This window comes from Canis lupus, chromosome X, assembly GCF_011100685.1.
Source record: "Canis lupus familiaris isolate Mischka breed German Shepherd chromosome X, alternate assembly UU_Cfam_GSD_1.0, whole genome shotgun sequence".
NCBI lineage: Eukaryota > Metazoa > Chordata > Mammalia > Carnivora > Canidae > Canis > Canis lupus.
Window position 1 is genome coordinate 5,098,298 of NC_049260.1, and position 21,294 is coordinate 5,119,591.

The 21,294-nt window shown below is 39.1% G+C and overlaps 2 long non-coding RNA genes across 5 annotated transcripts in view; both read left to right on the forward strand.

The window, feature by feature from the left end:
- LOC111094756 overlaps positions 1–15,631 on the forward strand; it is a 222,287-nt gene extending 206,656 nt beyond the window's left edge. For both annotated transcript variants that reach the window (XR_005386096.1, XR_005386095.1), the window contains 4 exons: positions 7,263–7,433; positions 10,146–10,280; positions 11,615–11,817; positions 15,598–15,631. This is a non-coding gene — a long non-coding RNA (uncharacterized LOC111094756). The remainder of the gene's footprint in view (positions 1–7,262; positions 7,434–10,145; positions 10,281–11,614; positions 11,818–15,597) is intronic.
- Positions 15,632–15,635: 4 nt separating this feature from the next.
- Positions 15,636–21,294, forward strand: part of LOC111094756 — a 178,197-nt gene continuing 172,538 nt past the window's right edge. For 2 of the 3 annotated variants that reach the window (XR_005386100.1, XR_005386101.1), the window contains exon 1: positions 15,648–15,966. This is a non-coding gene — a long non-coding RNA (uncharacterized LOC111094756). Of the gene's footprint in view, positions 15,967–21,294 lie in introns of all 3 variants that reach the window. The other variant, XR_005386102.1, reaches the window with a different exon arrangement.

The window sequence follows — 21,294 nt, forward strand, 5'->3', positions numbered from 1 at the left end:
TGAACACTCAGTGCTAATAGCATAAAAGAGAGCAAAGCCAGAAATATTTATGTCCTGATGAAAAATTCAATTCCAACTATGTCTTGCCAAATGGATTAAATCTGATTTTGATTAAGCCCCTGAATTCAGCTGATGATTATCAGGGAACGCAGAGATGGAACAACTTGTTTAAGCACATCAGTAGGCAATAAGTAATACTCAGACTCTGGAAAACACTATGATTCAAACAACCCAGGTTTTGCAACAGATAAATTGTAATGGAAAAGAGGGATAGATAAGCAAGAGTAAAATCTGAAAAACACACAAACCAAACACTAACCAGCCTAGTCTCTAACACCAGCAGCATTCAAACAAGGAGAGGATTTATGACCAGCATGCTATGTAACCTGACGTTTCCAAGTGTCTGCAAAGCTTAGCTTGGTGCCTTTCCATGTAGCTTCTCATTCCTCTCTCCTTTCAATCTCTATAAGGAAGGTTGGTAAATCTGAACCTGTTAATGATCCATAATTACCCTCAACTTGTCAGAGTGCCATTAGGATAGACAAAGAATTTGGCCCAGGGTGGAGTGGAAGAAACTTTCCAAGGAAAAAAGTCCCTTTCTGAGATCCATGTGCCATTGAAGACATGAGAAGGCAGGTAGAGTACACAGTACGATGAGAAAATGGAACAGGAACACGACTTTATTTTCTTTTCCTTGCTTGTCTAATCTTGGGAACATAGAAGAGAGGAAGATTAAAAAGAAATCAATAGTTCAAGATCTGTGGAGTGAGCTGGGCCACCCAGAGAGCCATACAGGGCATCTTCTTCCCCATCCTTGAAGACTGAAAGCTAAGGCCAGCTTCCAGTTCTCACTCACTTGTCCATTTTCAGTGGAGGTGTGTGGAAGTGGGCTCGAGTGGTGCCATTGAGCTTGGCCAGAAGGAGAACCAAGCAGATTCTGTGATGGGAGTAAAAAGCCTTCAGGGTGTGAAGCTGAATGCAGAGAACACCAGATGCCTGAGAGTAGCATCTACCTGGGGTAAATCCATCCCCTACAGAAAAGGCAAAACAGCCATGTGGGCCACCCTATGAATGGCATGTCCCATGTCCCCAGAAGAGTACAGACCAACCCTCTTCAAATCCAGGGGCTAGGGACAACTTAGTGTTTACACCACATTCCTTAGAAAAAAACAAGGAAAATGATGTTGAGAAGCATTTGTTTGTGACATATCAGTAAAAACTCAAGTCTCTGTCCAGGGCCATGCGTGGCAAACCGGTCAAGATGCAACAGTAAACCAAGGGTCTAGGAAAATGTAAGGAGGCTGTAAAGTGTCAAGGAAACTGCTTTAAGATGCTGGGAAGAAATGTGAGTGTGCTGTGCATTCACAAGTATTGTTAAAATTGTATTTTTGGAAGATAGGAAATATACCTAATAGGTTGGTGCACTGCTACAAGACATCTTCATGCAAATTGCTTCAACGTCATCTAGTCCCTCCTGGCTGCATGTTTAAGGCACTACAGTAAGACGAATGGATGCAGAGAAGTTAAAATCCTGGGGAAAAGATCAAATCCAGCACAGTAGCAGAAGGATATGACCTCAGGGTAAAGATCAAAGCAAAAGTGATATAGTAGGCCAATGTTAAGATGTCTGCAATGGTTAAGATAGGACCTGGTAGAACCTCTTCAGCTGACTAGAACAGTGGACGACATGAGGCCATTGTTCTAGCACAGCCTACATACACTTAGAAGTAGCCATTGAGTCTAAGATGCCTCTGTGTTGAGGTTGTAGGTTTGGATCTAAGAGGCCAGTCAGTCATCTCTTTGGTTCACACGTCTTTAGAGCAAGAGGAGCTACGTCCAAGTAAACCCATCCGCACCTGGAGATGATTTAGGAGACACAGTCTTCTAATTTAAGCCTGATCCTGATGCTAGAATGAGATGAGACTTCGGCATCATGGAAAAGAAGTGAATGTTTTGGAAACCAGGTATCAGAGGCTGGTTACAAGTCTCCAAACACAACTCCCATTGAACCACATCTTGTGTGCGTGCCCTTGTATAGCCCCCTCCTCCTTGGGCTGTCTCCTTGACCCTGTTGGTCACGTGATGCTGTGCTCCTCCATGCCTGAGTCCCAGGTGGGTGTGGAAGATTTACCCTTGTGATACCACAGTCGCTGAGCCACTGAGTAAGAACTCCAGCTTCCCTGCTGACAAGACAACTGGGAGACCTTGAGACTCGGGAAGAGTATCTGAGACAGCCTTTTAAGGATCCCTGACAGGCTGCCAGGAATATGACTAAACCGTTTTAAATATTCCAGTCCAGTCAAGCTCTTTCAGATATCTGTGGCTTCAGCCAATATCACAGTGAGGAAGAACTGCTGGTTGAGCCCAGCTGACACACTCTATCCTGAGAGATAATAAAAATTGTTTTAATAAAATACCAAGTGTTAGGCTAGATTGTGACATAGCAGTGCAAAATCAATACCTTGTTGACTATGATCACAACCACATTACATAATATTAACTGCAGGCACTATAATATCTGTTCATAAGTACCTTTGCAGGAAAAGCCTACTTTTCACTAACCTGACTAAGGACCAGGAAGCCTAACCTGACTTCCCCTAAAGAGAAGGGACCTCCCTCTGTGCCTTTGTAATTCTCTTGTTACATATGTAGTGAGGTAGCCGGGTAGGTAGGTAGGTAGGCAGGCAAATAGACCTGGGTAGACGGCTGGCAGATTGCAGTGATGTGCATATAGGTCTAGCATACTCCTCCTTTTTTCAAGTCTTTGCATCCCCACTGCATAACACCAAATTGGTACTCAACAACTTTCATTGATTATAGGAATAAACTTTGTTTCTAGACTTGCCTGGAACCTTTTTTTTTTTTTTAAGATTTTATTTATTTATTCATGAGAGAAACACAGAGAGAGGCAGAGACACACACAGGCAGAGGGAGAAGCAGGCTCCCTGCAGGGAGCCTGATGTGGAACTCGATCCCAGGACTCCACGATCACGCCCTGAGCTGAAGGGAGATGCTCAACCCCTGAGCCACCCAGGCATCCCTACACTTGCCTACAACCTTTATGTGGATTTTGTAAAGAAGAAACATGAAACCTGCACTATAGAATCACCCACTATCAAATGCATGTTATAAATGTATTAAATATCCTAACCATCCAACTTTTATATTTAATTATTGAAATCAGTTAGTTTTAAACATCGCTTTTAGTTGTTTCTGGAAGAAAATTCTGGAATGTGGGAACCATAAATTTTCTTAACATCTTCTGAAGCCAAAGTACTGACTATTGATATGTTCTCATCTTCCAGTGCCCTGGCCAGCTACAATTTATTCCATAAGAAATAACAAAGTTAATCCTTAGAACATTGAATTATTTCAGTAACAAATTGCAAGAAATAACAAAAAGTAGACAGTAAACATATTCTACTTGCCTCTGGCTCCTTTGCATTTGCAGTAATAAAAATCCAGCATTTGGGGTGCCTGTCTTAGGAAAGCATGTGATTCTCAATCTTGGGGTCATGAGTTTGAGCCCCACATTGAACATAGAAATCACTTAATTTTTTAAAAATCTGGGATCCCTGGGTGGCGCAGTGGTTTAGCGCCTGCCTTTGGCCCAGGGCGTGATCCGGGAGACCCGGGATCGAATTCCACGTCGGGCTCTCAGTGCATGGAGCCTGCTTCTCCCTCTGCCTGTGTCTCTGCCTCTCTCTCTCTCTCTCTCTCTGTGACTATCATAAATAAATAAAAAATTTTTAAAAATCTAACATTTTCCGTCTAAGCAGGATCATCATTAAAAAACAAAGGGCAGCCCAGGTGGCTCAGCGGTTTAGCACTGCCTTCAGCCCAGGGTGTGATCCTGGAGACCCAGGATCGAGTCCCACGTCAGGCTCCCTGCATGGAGCCTGCTTCTCCCTCTGCCTGTGTCTCTGCCTCTCTATCTCTGTGTCTCTCGTGAATAAATAAATAAAATCTTTTAAAAAGGTAAAAATTAAAAACAAACAAAAATAAGGGTGCCTGGCTGGCTCAGTTGGTGGAATATGCAATTCTTGATCTCAGGGTCATGAGTTCAAGCCCCAAGTTGGGTGTGGAGCCTACTAAAAGAGCCTACTAAAAGCCTACTAATACAGTTAAGAATTATCAGCCCTTTAAATAAATATGCTTGTATAGATATGTACTAATTATGCAGATTATATTTCTGTCTCAGTAAAATTTCATCAGCATGTTGGGCCATTCCCTGAGGTCTCATTTCTGTATCTATTGGATCACCAGAAAGACGAGTTTAATTCCCTCAGGAGCATTCAGAATATAAATCAGGCAAAAACACCGATCTGTTGACTCAAAGAGCCTCAGGATATATGAGCATTGGAAGGGAAGTTGGGAGTTTTCTAGATTAGATTCACAGCACTGTTTGGTGCTTCCTATTACATCCTTGTTACATGGGCACCCAGCTGTGTTTGAACAGCTTCAGGAATGAGGACCTTCAAAGTCCTAGAAAACTATCATTCTGAGTGGCTAAAAAAATAAAGCTGTCGACAAAGATATGAATAATTGGCATTTGAAAAAGAGTCTTGCCGTAGGGTTTTCAGACATACATACATCAGGAAATAAATGATGTGAACTTCATGTGAATTCATGTAATTTTTTTTCAAATTAAAGGATTTAAAGTTCATAATGGCCACAACAAGAGAGTCGGTATTAATCCAACACCATGATTTGAATTGTTCTGATATTTGGAAAAGTTCAAGAGACCGTTCAAGCAGTGAAATGATTGATAACTTAGAGAGTAAATTCTTTGTAGATAAGTCAGCTGAAACCCACATGAAGAAAACAGGCTCTAAAGTTGGAAAATAAGAGAAGTGAATGTGATAGCAAAGATAAAAAGTCTCCATGCCCTTCAGTTACAAAGACGATGGATGTGGACTTCAAATTGTTGCATAAAGATACTCAGTTAGAGGCTTTTAGGGATATAGAAAAGATTGCAGAGTCTTAGCACAGAAATACCTTAAGCATGTGCTTGTCTGAAAACCTGAAAAGAGATGAAATCTTTATAGGTATTTTTCATTAAAAAAAAAAAAAACCTAAAACTTTATACATCTCTGTCCTCACTGTAATATACACTTTTCTTAGCTCAGAGGAAGAGATATACTATACTGTGTACTTGGAGAATATTTGCTAAAAGAAAGTGAATATGGAAATTTTCCTGATGGTACCCTGAGTATAGGTAAAATGAAGATAATATAATAAATAACTGAATTAAAGAGATTGACTGTAGTGATCATCTTACATTTTTGGAAATGATGGTCTTTGTTGGAATATTTTACATCCAGTATATCAGTTTTCCTAAGAAGGCAGATTGGGGGACAGATTTTGAATTAATGATGTCTACTATCATAGACAGATTTATCCCAGTTTCATTCTGCTAAACCATAATACCTATTTGGTTTTCTTTTTTTTTTTTTTAAGATTTAATTTATTTATTCATGAGAGATACAGAAAGAGAGAGACAGAGACACAGGCAGAGGTAGAAGCAGGCTCCATGCAGGGAGCCCGACGTGGGACTCGATCCCAGGTCTCCAGAATCAGGCCCCGGGTTGAAGGCGACACTAAAGCGCCAAGCCACCCAGGCTATCCACCTATTTGGTTTTCAAATATTATTGGACACACTTAAAAAAAATCAAATTATGCTCTTTACAGCATTTACGTAAAGCTTATATAAGTTATCGTATTATAAATTCATTCCTTGGCCTCTCAGTTATTTCCTGTTATTTTAGTTTTCAGACAAGATGAAATTCAATCACTTAAAAAGAAATTTACAACCAGGCCACTACACAAACCCCAAATTCCAAAATTACTTTTATTCTTGGCTTCTTTGGAAAAATGTGTCAAGCTCATTCTTTCATGTAGGTCCAGAAGTATGATCAGGATGTTCGGATTGGTTTTGACCATTCTGTAGAACCTGCTCGTGTTCGCTCTGAGGTATAGATGCTGCATAGTGCAGTTTGTATGTGACCTAGCCAGGTAAGAGGAGAGGACTTAGCTCTCTCCCGAAACAGAAAGGAACAGTAAATTCAGCAGTGCATGGCCGCTGCAGTGATGCTCCGAGAAGCTGTGATTTTAGCATTACACACAGTCTACAGATACATAAAATCGTATCAGATGTCTTTGAAGTGTCTATATAAGTCGTGATGGTGACAGATGCGAAGAATCTAAAGTATTCAGAAGAGAATGAAGCTGCATATAGAGCAGTTAAAAGAAACACGTGGTGTAACTTGGTTTGAGCATCATGGAGTGGATTTGTATACTTAATATGCAGCTTGAACATAGGCAATGGACTACCCCTCTTTTAAAGCATTTGAATTTGTTACTAGTGGCAAAAATAGGGGGTTCAGGATAGCAAAGAGGGTTTGAAAAAAATCATCCTGGATGAATGCACCCCATCCTCCATTTCATGCCTAACTTTTGGAGGCATCATTTGCTGGTACTGTTAAATCAGGGAGTATGTATACACAGGAAGTTGAATTTTTCCATTTGAATTTTTTATTTCCAGCCCTAAATTAGAAACTGTCCAAATATCCACAAATAGAAAAATACATTCTCTTATATTTTTGGATCTATGCCATGGATCATAATAGTGAATACCTTAAAGTATGCATAAAATGGATGGATCTAATCAGTCTGTCTGATAATAAGTAGAAAAGAATGTAAAGACGTGCCTTTTACGTATCAGTTAGACAACAGGAATTATCTGACTAAATTCTGAAGATGGGCTTATGTGGGTCATGTGAGAGCAGTGACCTTGAGTTGTGGGTGAGGTATTGGACGTAGAATATTAGGGCGTGGGGGAGACAGGCAGACAAGGTGCAGTGGTCTTTCCAGCGCTGTGATCCTTCTGAGTCTTTCATCACTCTTACCACATGGGCCAGTCCACCAGCACGAACCATGAGGAGCCCCATCCCTTTTGTGTGTGCCTAGGAGCTCAAAAATGTCAGAGACAGTCCCCTCAGAAGGAAGCTATGATGTGAACACGCCAGTATTTGGCTGAAAATGTAGTCCTAAACGTGACCGGTTTAACCTGCCTGTCTATCACAGACTGTTAACCTTCATAAGACCTCTTAGAAATCTGTACAGGGGTATGTAATTTATCCAGAGCTATTTGCAGGTTCAGTATTTTGGATTGTCTCACCTAACAACTCCAAAGCTATTCTCTTAATACTATGTAGTGCCATGCCAATGACTGTGCTTCTTGTTTTACGTTTTCTTCCTAGGATTTATACACTTGTAGAATATGACCACTGAAGGCGAGTGAAGAGATGATCTCCAACCCCACCCTTTTTCAGATAAGGAAACTCATACAGAGAGGTTGCAGCAACAGTCCCAAAACACAGGGTTATGGCAGAAGGTGGTTCATGCTTCCTGCAAGTGTTAAATGACCAAAGGTATATTAAAGCCCTTATGTTTTTTCTTCCGTTATAAAACTGCAGGCTTAATGGATCTGTTTTGTTAATCACATCTTAATTAGATTCCTTAAAGATTTTCATTAAGTTCAAACTACACCCACTCGCACTACTATTTTTCAGTGCTACTATTTTTCAAAAGCTATAGAGTATTTAAATTTTAAAACATCAGAATTCTTTTTTTTTTAGATTTTATTTATTTATTTGTGAGACACACACACATACACACACACACACACACAGAGGCAGAGTCACAGGCAGAGGGAGAAGCAAGCTCCCTGCAGGGAGCCCGATGTGGGACTGGATCCCGAGACTCAATCCCGGGACTCTGGGATTACGCTCTGAGCCAAAGGCAGATGCTCAACCGCTGAGCCACCCAGGTGTCCCAAAACATCAGAATTCTAATCTGCTTAAAACACAAAAATTTTGAGGACACCTGGGTGGCTCAGTGGTTGAGCATCTGCCCATGGCTCAGGTCGTGATCCTGGGGTACTGGAATGGAGTCTTGCATTATGTTCCCTGCAGGGACCCTGCTTCTCCCTCTGCATGTGTCTTTGCCTCTCTCTATGTGTCTCTCATGAATAAATAAATAAAATATTTGTTTAAAACCACAACAATTATTAAATGATTTTAAAATGCCACCCTGGAGTTAGGTTGTCTGTGTTAGAAATTATATTCTTCATGAAATGTTACAGTCTGCTTTCTTGATCAGCATCATTTTCCATAATACCAAATGTGCTTCAGAATTATAAATTGTGAGTTAAAGATGGTCTTTTGATCAGAATACCAAAACCTTGTCTGCTAATCTCTTCTGTGGGCATTTCACAATTTTTACTGCTATGTGTATTTCCCGGGATATAACTTTTGATTTGTTAAGACAGTTCCCTTTTGGTAAATGTTTGGGAGGAGGTTATTTGGCTTAATATTTCGAGAACAATTAAGAACATTGTGATAAAGGCATAAGAGCCAATAGGTAAGGAGGCTTTTGGGCGAGTTCCATCTGCTCCCTGTATAGTCGTGGGACCTCGCAAGTACTGAGATTTTTGAACTTGAGTTTTCTTGTGAGGAAATGAGTATAGACACATGTATCTAACAGGAATGTTATTGGGATGGTTTACAAATGAAATATTCCATCCAGTACTAAAATATGGTATGGGCTCAATTAATGATATTTACTGTTTTCTTCATGGGTCTTAGAATATCCTTTTCCAGAGAATTATGATATTTTCCTTCTTATCATCTGCCTGAGGTACTTCACTTTTTAACACATTTGGTTTATGTATTGGGCCTAAACTTACAACTTTATTTGCTCTGATTTTTATCTCTCTCTAATTTTCTGTTTTTGTCTTTTGTAAATGAATAAAGCAGTTATTATGTTATATAAAAAATAATGGATAAAGACATCATCCATCCCATTAATTGATTAAAATGCCAGAAAATACTGTAATGAATGTTTATCGCACTTAAATGTCCCATGAGAATCCTCAGCTGACATAACATTTCTCTAAACATGTGAATATACAATAGTGGATCCCAGATATGTAGAACCCAGAAAAAAGGAGCCTTGAAAGCCCAGAGCATCTGCAGAGATATTTGCAGATTCTCCCCTTGCATTTGCAGAAAGCTGGAGATACTGTAATGTTGGTAGCGGGGGCAGTGTCCTGCCTCCTTTCGGAGAGACTGAGAGCAGCCCTGCATAATGGCTGTTTTAAGAACTGTGCCTCAGTTTTGTGGGTTTTGGTTTTTTTTTTTTTTTAAGATTTTATTTATTTATTCATGAGAGACACAGAGAGGTAGAGATACAGGCAGAGGGAGAAGCAGGTTCCATGCAGGGAGCCTGATGTAGGACTCGATCCCAGGTCTCCAGGATCACACCCTGGGCCGAAGGTGGCAATAAACCCCTGAGCCACCTAGGCTGCCCATGTTTTTTGTTTTCTTTAAAGATTGTATTTATTTATTCATGAGAGACACAGAGGCAGAGACACAGGCAGAGGGAGAAGCAGACTCCCTGTGGGGAGCCCGATGCGGGACTTGATCCTAGGACCCCAGGATCATGACCTGAGCTGAAGGCAGATGCGCAACCACTGAGCCACCCAGGTGTCCCACAGCTCAGTTTTGCGAACCACTCTCAGAAGTTAGAAGAGTAGTAGATAATGCTGATGTACTACATGGGACTGTATGCTCTTTGAACTCAGAGCCACCATTCCTGGTGATTTCAAAAAAAATTTTTAGGGCAGTTTTAGGTTTATAACAAAATTGGGAGGGAGGTACAGAGGTTTCTCATAGAGCACCTGCTCCCTCACACATAGTCTTCCCCATTATCAGCATCACTTTCCAGAATAGTACATTTTTTACTAAAGATGAACATTGGCCCATCATGATCACCCAGCATCCCCAGTGTACCATAAGGTTCATGATTGGGGTTGTACGTGCAGTGGGTTTGGACAAACATGTAACAACACGTATCTACTATCATATTGTCACACAGATAGATTCACTGTCCTAGAAATCCCCTGTGGCCTGCCTCTTCATCTCCTCCACTCCTCAACCTAATGCTTTTGAAAAAACATTAAAAAAAAAAAAAGTCACACATGATAATGAAAAACAGAAAAAGAGCAGATTCAGGAAGTCATCCATGACCTTGACATTTTTAGAATCTGTTAACACTTTCTCCTATCTTTTCTATATGCACAGGCTTTGAACACATGGGCTTATAGTTTTATACTGTGTGGTCACAGCCATCCATGGTGCTTCTAGAACAGTATGAGAATGGCTTTCATGTTAACCACTCGTGAGTCAAATAATGTCTTATGTGCAGGAAATATAATGGTAAGCATTGTAATTAGTTTTCTTTGTTGCTGTAAACTCGATTCATTTTCCCGTGGGAATATAAGGAAAAATATGTTTATATATTCAGAGATACATACAGAATGCAGTGTAACACAAATAGGTACTGATTTTCCTTTTAAAAGTGTAATTTGTAATCCTTTTCATGGTCCACCGAGACTATTTTGTATTTTAATATATCTAATGCAATGTGCCCTTTTCACGGAGTCATTTTGTTTTGCAAAGATACAGACTTCAGTACTTTGTAGTAATATAAAGCAGAAAACTCAAGTCAGTAATCAGATGAATAATTACATATTCTCCCCTCTACTTAAATGTGTACAAGTAACACCAAATTTTTATGGTGTTAACTTGTAATAAGAAAAAAATATTCTGCCTCAAGATGCTCATGAAAACAGTCATTTTTCTTTTTTGGCAATGCCTTTTGGGTGGATACATATTACTGTCATCCTTTAAAAGAATTAAATACAAATTGGAAACTAAGTGAAGAGAAATAAAATGCCACAGAAATTTCAAAGGAAGATTTATAACTTGGATATTATGAACAACGTTACCAAACCTTATGATCTCTGTATCCATCAGTCTTTCTTTGTACCGTGTATTTCAGACATTTAAGATTAATAGAATTAAGACTGGTAAATTTCAGAAGGATCAACTCTGGAGATCCTCAGATAAGATGATATGACCAGGATGCATTACCATTAAATCTGTCACTAACTTAAAGATAATTAAGTAGATTCTACAAAATAAATTTTTTACCAGTATATTCCAGTGTGAAGGAGGGAGGAGGAAATGGAAACATAAGCAAGAAAGACTCCCTTGATCTTTCCAAGTAATATGGAATGCTTGCCGTAATTGTATCTAAACTGTACGTAGAAGACTGGAGTCAGGAGCTAATCACATGTTTGAAAATCCAGATAATCTGAAACTATGCCAATGATGAAAGAGATAGGGAGTCACTCGATGAAATTAGCAACACACACTGGAACTTCTATAAAATGCAGCAGTATAAAGGTGATTTTACATGGAGAACAGTATTCTAAAATTCAGAAAATAATTAACTCTTTGGAGGAGATACACAGTAAAATTGGGAAAAAGTTGGATTCAACCATATTTTTACAGGGCCATGTATTTGGAAATCAACTGTACTGATTTGTGGTGCTTGTTTAACTGTATTGATTGAGGAGCATGGCCAGTTGATTTGGAAAACGAGTTCAGAAGGGAATTAGTTTTCAGGAGTTTTTAACCGAATGAGATATTTTTAAATCCCTATAATACAATTCAGTCTTAACATTAATTTGTGTGTCTCATTTCAGCTTTACTATGTCCTTGGTGAGATCCAACCTTACAATTTGTAAATAGGCCCGACATGGCTATTATATGATTACGAGTCAATTTCAAGGATTGATTTTAGAGATGGATTTAGTAATATCTGTGACATTTGTGGAACATGGGGCATGTTAAGGAAGACGTTGAACATTTGGGACAGACTTCTGCTAAAGGCATAAGGAAGGCACAGGTCAGTACTAGTGTTCTAGGTATGGTGGTCGTGGCCAGCACATTTTTAATTTTTTTGGATAATATGTCCCATGTGTACAGTGTCACTAGCTTTGTGGCTTCAAGTCATTTTTTTCTGTGTCCTGTTGCCCATTAAGGTCAACAAGAGACTTGTTTGTAAAAATGCTAGTGTGGCTTCTAACTCAGGGTGACAGGGTAGGAAGCTTATGAGAAATGCCCCTCTGTTTTTCAGAGCTCATTTTTTAAAGTTGATTTGAATGTGCATCGGGAGCCAAAACAACTGTCTTGAGTCATAAGTAGGCTGAGGTTCCGTCCTTCTGTTCTTCTTTCATTTCTCTTCGATTAGCAAGACCTGTTTGAGCTATCTGGTCGAAATAGTTACTTTTCATCATGTTTTAGAAATATCTTTGTCCATTGCAGTGTCGAGTCAGAACACTCCTAGAGCATTCTAGATGAGCATTTTCCCTGAGGAGCGACCCACGTTATAGTCTGCAGAAAATGTTTCAGGCACCCCCACTTTAAATTAATAAAACATGGCTGTGGAATCACAGAAGGCCCAGCATTGGCTTGAACTCACAATGTCAACGGGTTGATTTTTGTTTCTTATGAAGTGGCCAATATGTGGTTTGGAGCTGTGATGATGGGAAATTTTGGTAACATTAGGAAACCATCCTTCTGCTTTGTAATAATCCAGGAATGTATAAATACTCAAAAGCCGAAAACAGTTTAATAATATGTCTGAAATCAAATAGTAAAAGGAGGATCCTGTCTCTTGCCTTGAGCTAGTTTTAATGAATGTACCCAGTGCTGATGAAAGTAAATTAACATGCAGAAACAGAACCAGGAGGAAGCTGTGAATCGGACATTGACAGTGTACCCCCAGATGACAGGTCCATAAAACCTAGACCCACAGCTGCACCTGGGTGGTACCTGTCCTCATTTAGGGAGACACCCTGTACAGTCAGCCCTATAAAGGTATGTACTCGGCCATGTATTCATTCATGTGCAGATGTGAGAAGGGAAAAGCAAAACATTTCATTTGACCCTAAATATGTGTTGTTGTTGTTTTTCTTCTGATACTAAGGAAATCAGCACATTTTCACGGGCTCCTGGAAGTAGTGTGAGCACCTCAGGCAGCGTGCCCTCCCTTAGCTGTGCTGTTGCCACTGCCATGGCCGCGTGAACACTGCCTACACCTCAGAGTACATGGGGTGCTTTCTTGCGGGGGCTCAGGGAGCGTGCCCAGCATCACTCACAGCGGCGGGTGGGAGCACGTCTCCTGCACGGATGCCTTTCTGCTCTTCCTCAAGCGCATCCGACCCTGTAGTCCACTTCAGATGGGAAACTTACAGTCATCCTGATGTACGTTTCTTGTTGGCAGTGGGCCATCTTCTGGAATGTCCAGGGCTCTTACAACGCTGTGTCTTGTAAGAATAAGCACACGCCTTATAAACCATATACTTCATTACTTATTTCGTTTTTAGTCATATTACTTACAACTCTGATGGAATCCATTCCATTTCTCATTTAGTTTTTTGCTATTGTTGTTGTTTTCCTAAAGATGCATAAATTTTTACTCCTAATTTGGACTCTTTGCCTCCAGGATAGCTTCTCAGATGTTGTTTGCTTGCTTCCTTCTTTCCCTCCCTCCCTTCTACTTATTCCTCCCTCCTGGGTTACTTCAAGCACTTCTTGGAACCCAGACATTCTCTTTTTCATATTTTCCTGAAATATATCTTCAAGTTATGTCATCAAGGAGACTGTGTAGGACATAAATTTTATGAAGCCAGAATATGTTTATGCTTTGCTCCTTCAGGCTTGATTAATAGTTTGACTGGGTTTGTATCACTTTTCCTAAGAACTCTGGGATATTTTATATGTTCTTTATAATACTCTTTATTTTATATAACCACACTCATATGTGAAATGTCTAAGGCCAATCTTAATCTCATTCACTTGTAGATAATCTACCCTGATTATATATTCTACTGTCTGTGAAGTTTATCTCATTCTTGGCATTTTGAAATTTCACAAGGATTTGAGTTATTCATTTATAGCACTTTTGACCTAAAACCATGTGTTTCTGACTTTATAGTTTTAAAAATAATGTATTCCTGTTTGTTTTCTTTCTTTATAAGCCTTACTGGTGTGATCTAAGGTTTTGATTGAGCAACAAAATCACTTATATCTCAAATTGTATCTATTTATCTTGTAGCTGTATGTTCTAGGAATTTCCTTACTTAGTCTTCCATTCTTCCAATGAATTATTTCCATCCTTATATTTTTATTTTGCAAGTACTCTTTCTGGGTTTATCATGATTTCCTTTTCACATAAATGTAATTTTTGTTAATAGATGCAAGACGATCTGAATACCGTTGAGGGCTAGGTCTGTGTGTGTGTGTGTGTGTGTGTGTGTGTGTGTGTGTGTGTGTGAGATTATCTTTCCTAAATCATCTGTTCCCTTTGAGATCAGCTTTATCTTTAATGTACAGAGCGTTTGTTTCGTTTTTTACCTTACCTTCTGCCTAACTTTTTCCTGAGTAGTGACCTGGGGTTTTCAGACAATGAGGTTGATTGTACAAAGTGGTTGGTGAGACTTTCTTCCCCTGTGGTTTTATGATGTTCCATTTTGCCATTGCTTTCCCCAGTGAACATGAAAGCCATCCAGGTATTCAGTCCAGATGAGCAATTTGTGGACGTAGAAGGTTTTGTTGGATTGAGCTTTTGAGGGTTGGATTTCATATTACAAAGTTCCTGAATGATAAAATAAGGATAGTCCTTACCCTGGGATACCAGAACTCAGCCTGGTTATTCATTTTCTCCTGGCACTCTTTCAACTTGGAAACTTAGGGAGCCCTTTAGTGCTTGTTTTGTGCAGGCATGAGGGAGGCAGCGTGACAAACTGCCTAGGAAATCTCCCTGCTAGCCAGCCTTCATAACCCAGCTCCTTCTACTCTCTGGCCTCTACTTCTTGTCCTCTGAGTCTGATTATCATTACATAATCAAACACGTGTTCTGGAAGATGGGTTGCACTGCTCAGTTTCTTACATGAAGAGTCTTGTTGGGGTTTCTTGTTCACAGATGAACTTCTTCTAATTTTCTTACCAATTCTGTGTTCCTTCTTGGAGGCTGTTGTTTTTAAATGGGTGTCTGGGAAGGAGGAAAGACTTCTGATTGTTCTCCACCCACAATGTTGAACCAGAAGATGCCAAGAGTTTATTTGTGCATAACTAAACTTACAGAAACATAACTCCGTGACCACATTTTCATACATGTAATACAGTTTGATGATTCAGATCTGAGACACACAACACAATTTGCACAATAAACCCACATTACATTAACTTTTTTTTCTTCTCCCATGAAGTGAAGAGATTGGATAAGCCATCTATAACATTCCTTCCGTACTAATGTTCTTTATCCTGCTACTGTAACATAGTATAAAGAAACATTTAAAACACTAAATGAAATATGCCCTTTTTGAAATTTGTTCACAAACAAAAACCTCCAGTTACTAAAGGTACTCTTTTCCTATGAAATGTTTCCATTTTATGTGACATTTACACTAATCACTTGTAACTTGACCTGATTTTATTAGAAATAAGTTTCATAAATAAAAATCTAGCCTAACTTCTGAAAGCACAGAATATAAAAATACCTTTTGTATAGATTTTAACAAAAATATTTTGATTTTGTAAGTATGAAAGTGTATCTCAAACACCTACTTCTTCAGCAGTTTTATTTTAAATATCAATTGTTTTGTTTTCACTTTTTTTCTAGAATCATGGACATGGAAGCTGAGAGTCTGCCTAATGAACTAAGGCTGCAGAATGATGTCTTCTCTCTCTTTGAATAAGAGCAAAGAAAATACCTTCCAAGTAAGGACTCCTAGATTTTGGAGTTTGCATCCATCCTGCATTCATCACATTTATTTTACATCTGACCCCAACTGTTTGCCTAAATTAGATTGAAAATTAAGGAGCAAAGGATGCCCGCAGCAAAGGAATTGCACATTTTTGGAAGTTTGAGCAAAACAGCAGATGAAACATCAGCTGGGCATCGTGAGCTCGGACTCATTAAAGCAGGCTGGGAGTCACTAAGAGAAATAGGCCTAACCTGTGCAACAACAGTGAGGACTTAATTTGTGAGGTAGGTACAACGTAAAAGTAAGGTGTTTTATATTTCATTTCATCTCACTACTACTAGGAATTAGCCACTCAGCGTTTGGTATTTTTATGCCACTTGAGTCTAATCTTCCTGTATTCTTTTCTTTGTTCCCTTCTTTGAAAAGTCAGTGAACAAACAACAACCATGACCACAAAATGTTAGATCATTTGGTGTATGATGTCCTGGGCTCTGGCATTTTTAAAACTTAGATGTGTATTGTATTTTTATTTTAAGGAGACCTGCACATCCTTAGATACTCTTTACTACGTGCCCAGATTCATTGTTTTGGGGAATCTGCACAACCTTAAGCATTGAACCAAGTGCTTGAAGGAATAGAAGGATAAATACAATGTAGATTTTGCATTTTATGAGCTCAGAAGGCTACAAGAGAAGCTGGATGGTGAGGCATAGACTTCCCAGGGCCATATTCTTGTGCCAAGGAAACTAGAAGTGGAAGAGACATTCATACTACACAGGAGGTCTTCATGCAGTAGGTTACATCTGAAGTCAGTGTAAAGAACAGGCAATGTCTTGCTTGGCATGTGTTTCATACTTGTGCAAAGGCAGAACTTAGAACATGCTAGAAGAAGAGCAAATGCATCCATTTCAATGGAGCAAAAGGTGCATGATGTCAAGAGAAGGGAAATAATGCCAGAAAAGTAGACAGCAGACAGGTCTCAAAGAATATGAGTCCCATCAGGAGAGTTTTACAACTAATAAAGCATATAATAATGATTAATGAATAGTTTTTAATTATCAACATAGCATGGTCACAGCTGTGTTTCTGAAAGGTGAGTCTAGTGGTGGAGAATAAGAGGGACCTCAGAGCAGAGACTGTATATGAGGAGTGAGGAGGTTCTCACAGAAGTTTCACCAAAGTCCAGGCTGAAAATCAGAAAGGGATGAGTTTGAGAGCTAGTGTAGATAGTGCAAGCAGTATGACTTTAAGCAAAAAGCTAGAGAATTAATCATGGACACTTGATTTCTAAATCGCGGATCCTTAGTTTGGATAGAAGACATTGCTATAGTTTTCTCTCATGGTGTAACACATTACCACAAATCTGGGGGGCTTCAAACAATACCTATTATTAGCTAATAAACAACTGTTATTAGCTCACAATTCCCCAGGTCAGAAATCTAGCAACATCTTGCTGAATTCTCTGGTGAAGGCCTTAGAAAGCTGAAGTCAAAGGGTAGGCTCTGATCTTTAGGCTCTGGAAGAGACTCAGTCTCCAGGCTCATGCACATGCATGAAGAATCCAGCTTCTTGTAGGACAGAGGTCCTTGCTTTGTGGCTGGATATTTGGCAAGGACCACTCTCACTTGCCTTCAAAGGCACCCAGAAGTCATTGACACCTTCTCATGCTTGGCATATCTGTGACTTCCCCTTCTGGTGACAAACCAGAGAAAATGCCAGCTTATAAAGGACTCCATGTGACAGGATCAGACCCACTAGGATAACCTCCCTTTCCCTTAACTCAAAATGAAACGATCAGTAACTTTATTGACATCTTTCAGAAACCCTTTTGCCCTGCCCAGGATGTGAACTTTTACATCTGAGGTGTGGGGATCCGAGCAGGGACTCTTGCGTCGGGCCATTGTACAACTACAGCATCTCTCAAGGAATGACTCTGCCACAGGAGCAGCACATCTGTGCCTTTTTCTCCTTCACACCAGCTGTGTAATTGGTTGCCTTTTACATTTTAATTCAAGAAATAAAGGCAAAGGAAATGCACAGGTGAGGAGATAAAGAGCTGCAATAAGGCAAAAGTGCTCCTAAAATAGTACTTTCTTTGAAAAGTGTGGGGTAAGCACATATGCTGTGAGTTGGCGCAAAATCGAGCTTGTCAGGAGCTGGGAAGATATTCAGAAATGAAGGAATCTGTCACCACTCAGCTCATGCCAACAAAAACGTCAGACCACATCAGCAAGGAGGATATGAATTGGGTTGCAGTAATGTGATAAAAATAGAGAATTGTAAATGTAGACGATTTCAAAACTGGCCAGATCTACAACCTGAGAATTACAGTGCTTATTTTATGGCCACAGGATGAAAAAAGGCAGTCATTTGAAATTTATAACAGTTGCAAGTGTAGAGTTCTGACTTTTTGTGTGTATGTGGCTATTACAGAGCCTTCTGTCTTCTAGAGATGGATGGAATCCCATAGACTGTTTACCTCCATCTGTCTGTATCTGTGCGGACTCTGCGGCAGAAGCACTGCACTTCACAGAATCTTCATTTTGCCTTTTAATCTCTTGCTGCTCACATTAAGAGAAATTGCTGAAGTGAATTCTATGATGGAGAATCAATTTGGCTCCATATTTAGCAGAGTAAAAGGAGTAGAGTCAGAAATGGAATTGACAGCGAATGGAAATAGATTTTCTAATGGGACTTGTTCTTTCAGATTTTTTTTTGACTTAAATATTATAATACCACATTGCAGTCATGACTTATGATATTGGAGCCAATGCTGTAAAGACTGTTGTCTGTCAGGACAGTCAATGGGACTCCCCAGTGACATCAAGACATATTAGGAAGTACATATTCTTTGTTTATAATTTATCTGTATTCTCTCCCTCACCTTTCTCTCTCTTCACATATTTTGCTATCTCTTTTTTAATAACTATCATTTAATTGTTTAGGTTTTCTAGGTGTTTAAAAATGCTCATAGTATCTTACACCTTTGTCCCACATTTAAATGAAATATGTTATAGTTTTTCTTCTGATCAACACGATAATATTTATTTTCAACATATTCCTTCTGAGGCTCAGGTGTTGCATGGCAGGCTATGGCTTTTATGAGAACTGGTTATCGTAATTTCAGACGTACCGCCTCTAATACAACCAGCATGCTTCAAATCAGTGCAGGGTGTTAAAAATTCCAGTTATGATATTAACACTAGACCTGTATGTAACTACAGAACTATAACTTATATTTTTAAACTTAAGTTACTGGAAACTAAGTATGTATAAGGACTGATAGACTAGAAACGTCATGTAAACTTGAAAGAGACTTTTGGGAAGTATGAATTTTTTTACATGGGAGACAAATTTCACAAATAATATACAATGGAGTTAACTCTCTTGTGAAATAACATGTAGTTTCATGGTCTACTCTCTTTAATATGGGAATGTGGTACAATTAAAAGAAATATATCACATTTTAAATTCATTGTATCTGCTGGTCTCAAATATTTTAGGTATTAAATATTTAATTGAGTTAGTGAAGAAACAAAGTATTTAAATATAGATATTTTATCATAATATCTAAGTAACTCAAAGATGATGGCATACCAATGACATTTGTTAGATATTGTAAACATAGCACTATACAACATTTCTTAGTTGTTGTGAGTTTGGATTTGGAACAAGATCACAACGTTAAAGTTGAACTCTTTCCCATTCTGTGTTTCACATTTTGTTCTTGGCCCAAGGGAAAATCACTTTGGAATGCAGTCGGAGTTTTACTTGTGGGAATGGGAAAGATGTGTGTAGGGTTATTGGCCTACATTTTCCCAAAGGAAACTTTAAAACCCTAAATGTAGCCTCCAGCTAATGGTCGTCTTAGTTTTCTAGAACTAAAGCACAGATGAATTGTGAACCCAAGAAGTCTATCTTCATGCCCAGAGAGAAGCTGGCTCAGAGCTTTGGAATGCCCTGGAATCCATGCTTGGATGCCTTTGGTTGGTAGAAAGAACAGAGAAGTGAGACGGAAAGGGGAAATTCTAGCCCCTGTAACAGCCAGTATGAAATGACAAGTCAACGGTTAAATACTGCTTCAGAAAGGATTTTACCCCCAGAGAAAAATTAAATCTCTTCCTTCTCCACATGTCCTAGAAGAGCAAAGTCCCATGCATCATTTCCCAATTCCAGAGTTTCTTTTTTCTTAAAGTGAAGATGAAATGTGTGTTTGTAGAGATGAGGCTTCAATTATGCTTTTACTGTGGCTGAGAGGGACCCATAAATAGTGACCTCAGAGCACAGAGGACAAGTAGTATTTGGACCCCAGAGATATGAGCAGTCTTGGCCATCTTGGTGATGATCAGCACCACAGGAGACTGGACAGAGCCCAGGATTTGTTTCTATCCTGAAAACATGACAGCAGCTGAGACATAAACAGAGAGATTTAGGCATATTCACAGACTTGCAACCAAACAGCTCTACTATGTGTAAATAGGAAAGCAGGACCTTAGAAATTCCTGGGCATGATCACCCTCACACACAAGTGATTATAATGAGTAATACGACATCACATTTGTGATTTGAACATCAGTTTGACTCCAGTGATTGTAGATGACTGACATGTTTGCATTTTGGTCTCTCAGTTTGGTCTTAAAATTTCCAAAGCATCCCACTCAAGAGTGAACTATGGGGTATGATGAATGTCTCATAAAATATGCTTCAAGTCCTTATAATTACTAGCATGCATTGTAAGAGAGAGAACAGTATTTTTAAATAAGAAGTGTTTAAAATACAATCCTTGAAAGATACTTTGTAACCTGAATGTTTGGTAGTATACAGGTTGATTATATAGCATCACTGTTTATGGATTTAAAATGAAGCTGAGAGGGTACCTGAGTGGCTCAGTTGGTCAAGCATCTGACTCTTGATCACAGTTCAGGTCTTGTCTCAGGATTGTAAATAAATCATGGGGTTACAAGGAACATCATAGAGAATATAGTCAATTGTACTGTAATGGTGTGGTTTGGTGATAAATGATAGCTATGCTTGTGGTGAGCATAGCATAATAAAGAGAGTTGTCAGATCACTCTGTTGTACACCTAAAACTAATGTAACATTGTATGTTGTGAAATCTATATCCATTATTAAAAAAAAAAAAAAAAGGACACAATGACAGAGTTGTCATCAAGTGCCCCAAGGGCAGTTGGGCTGCAGTAAGCCACCAGAAGAACTCACTGCCTTTTTTCTGTAATCAGTAAGCAAGTGAGATCTAATGAAATCCCAAGAGAAATTTGAAGCCACCAAAATCTCTTATTTTGAGAGAGAACTCTTTCTTTTTCATAGATTTATGTCAGCTTACAGTATAATATTTATGAATATCAGCCTGATTTTTACTACTGTGACTTTAAAGTTAGTGTGTCCTCTGTTTTGTATTTTTCCACTCCTAAGATATTCTTTTAATTTTGAAAATAAAACAAATGGTGATATCCAAAAGGGAGCATTTCTCAAGGGTAAGGGTCATCCAGACATCATGTGTTCACATAGAGACTGGAGAACACTGACAACCATTTCCATAGGGAGGTGTTTCTTTGCACAGCATCCTCATCATTTCCATATACCTTGGACCA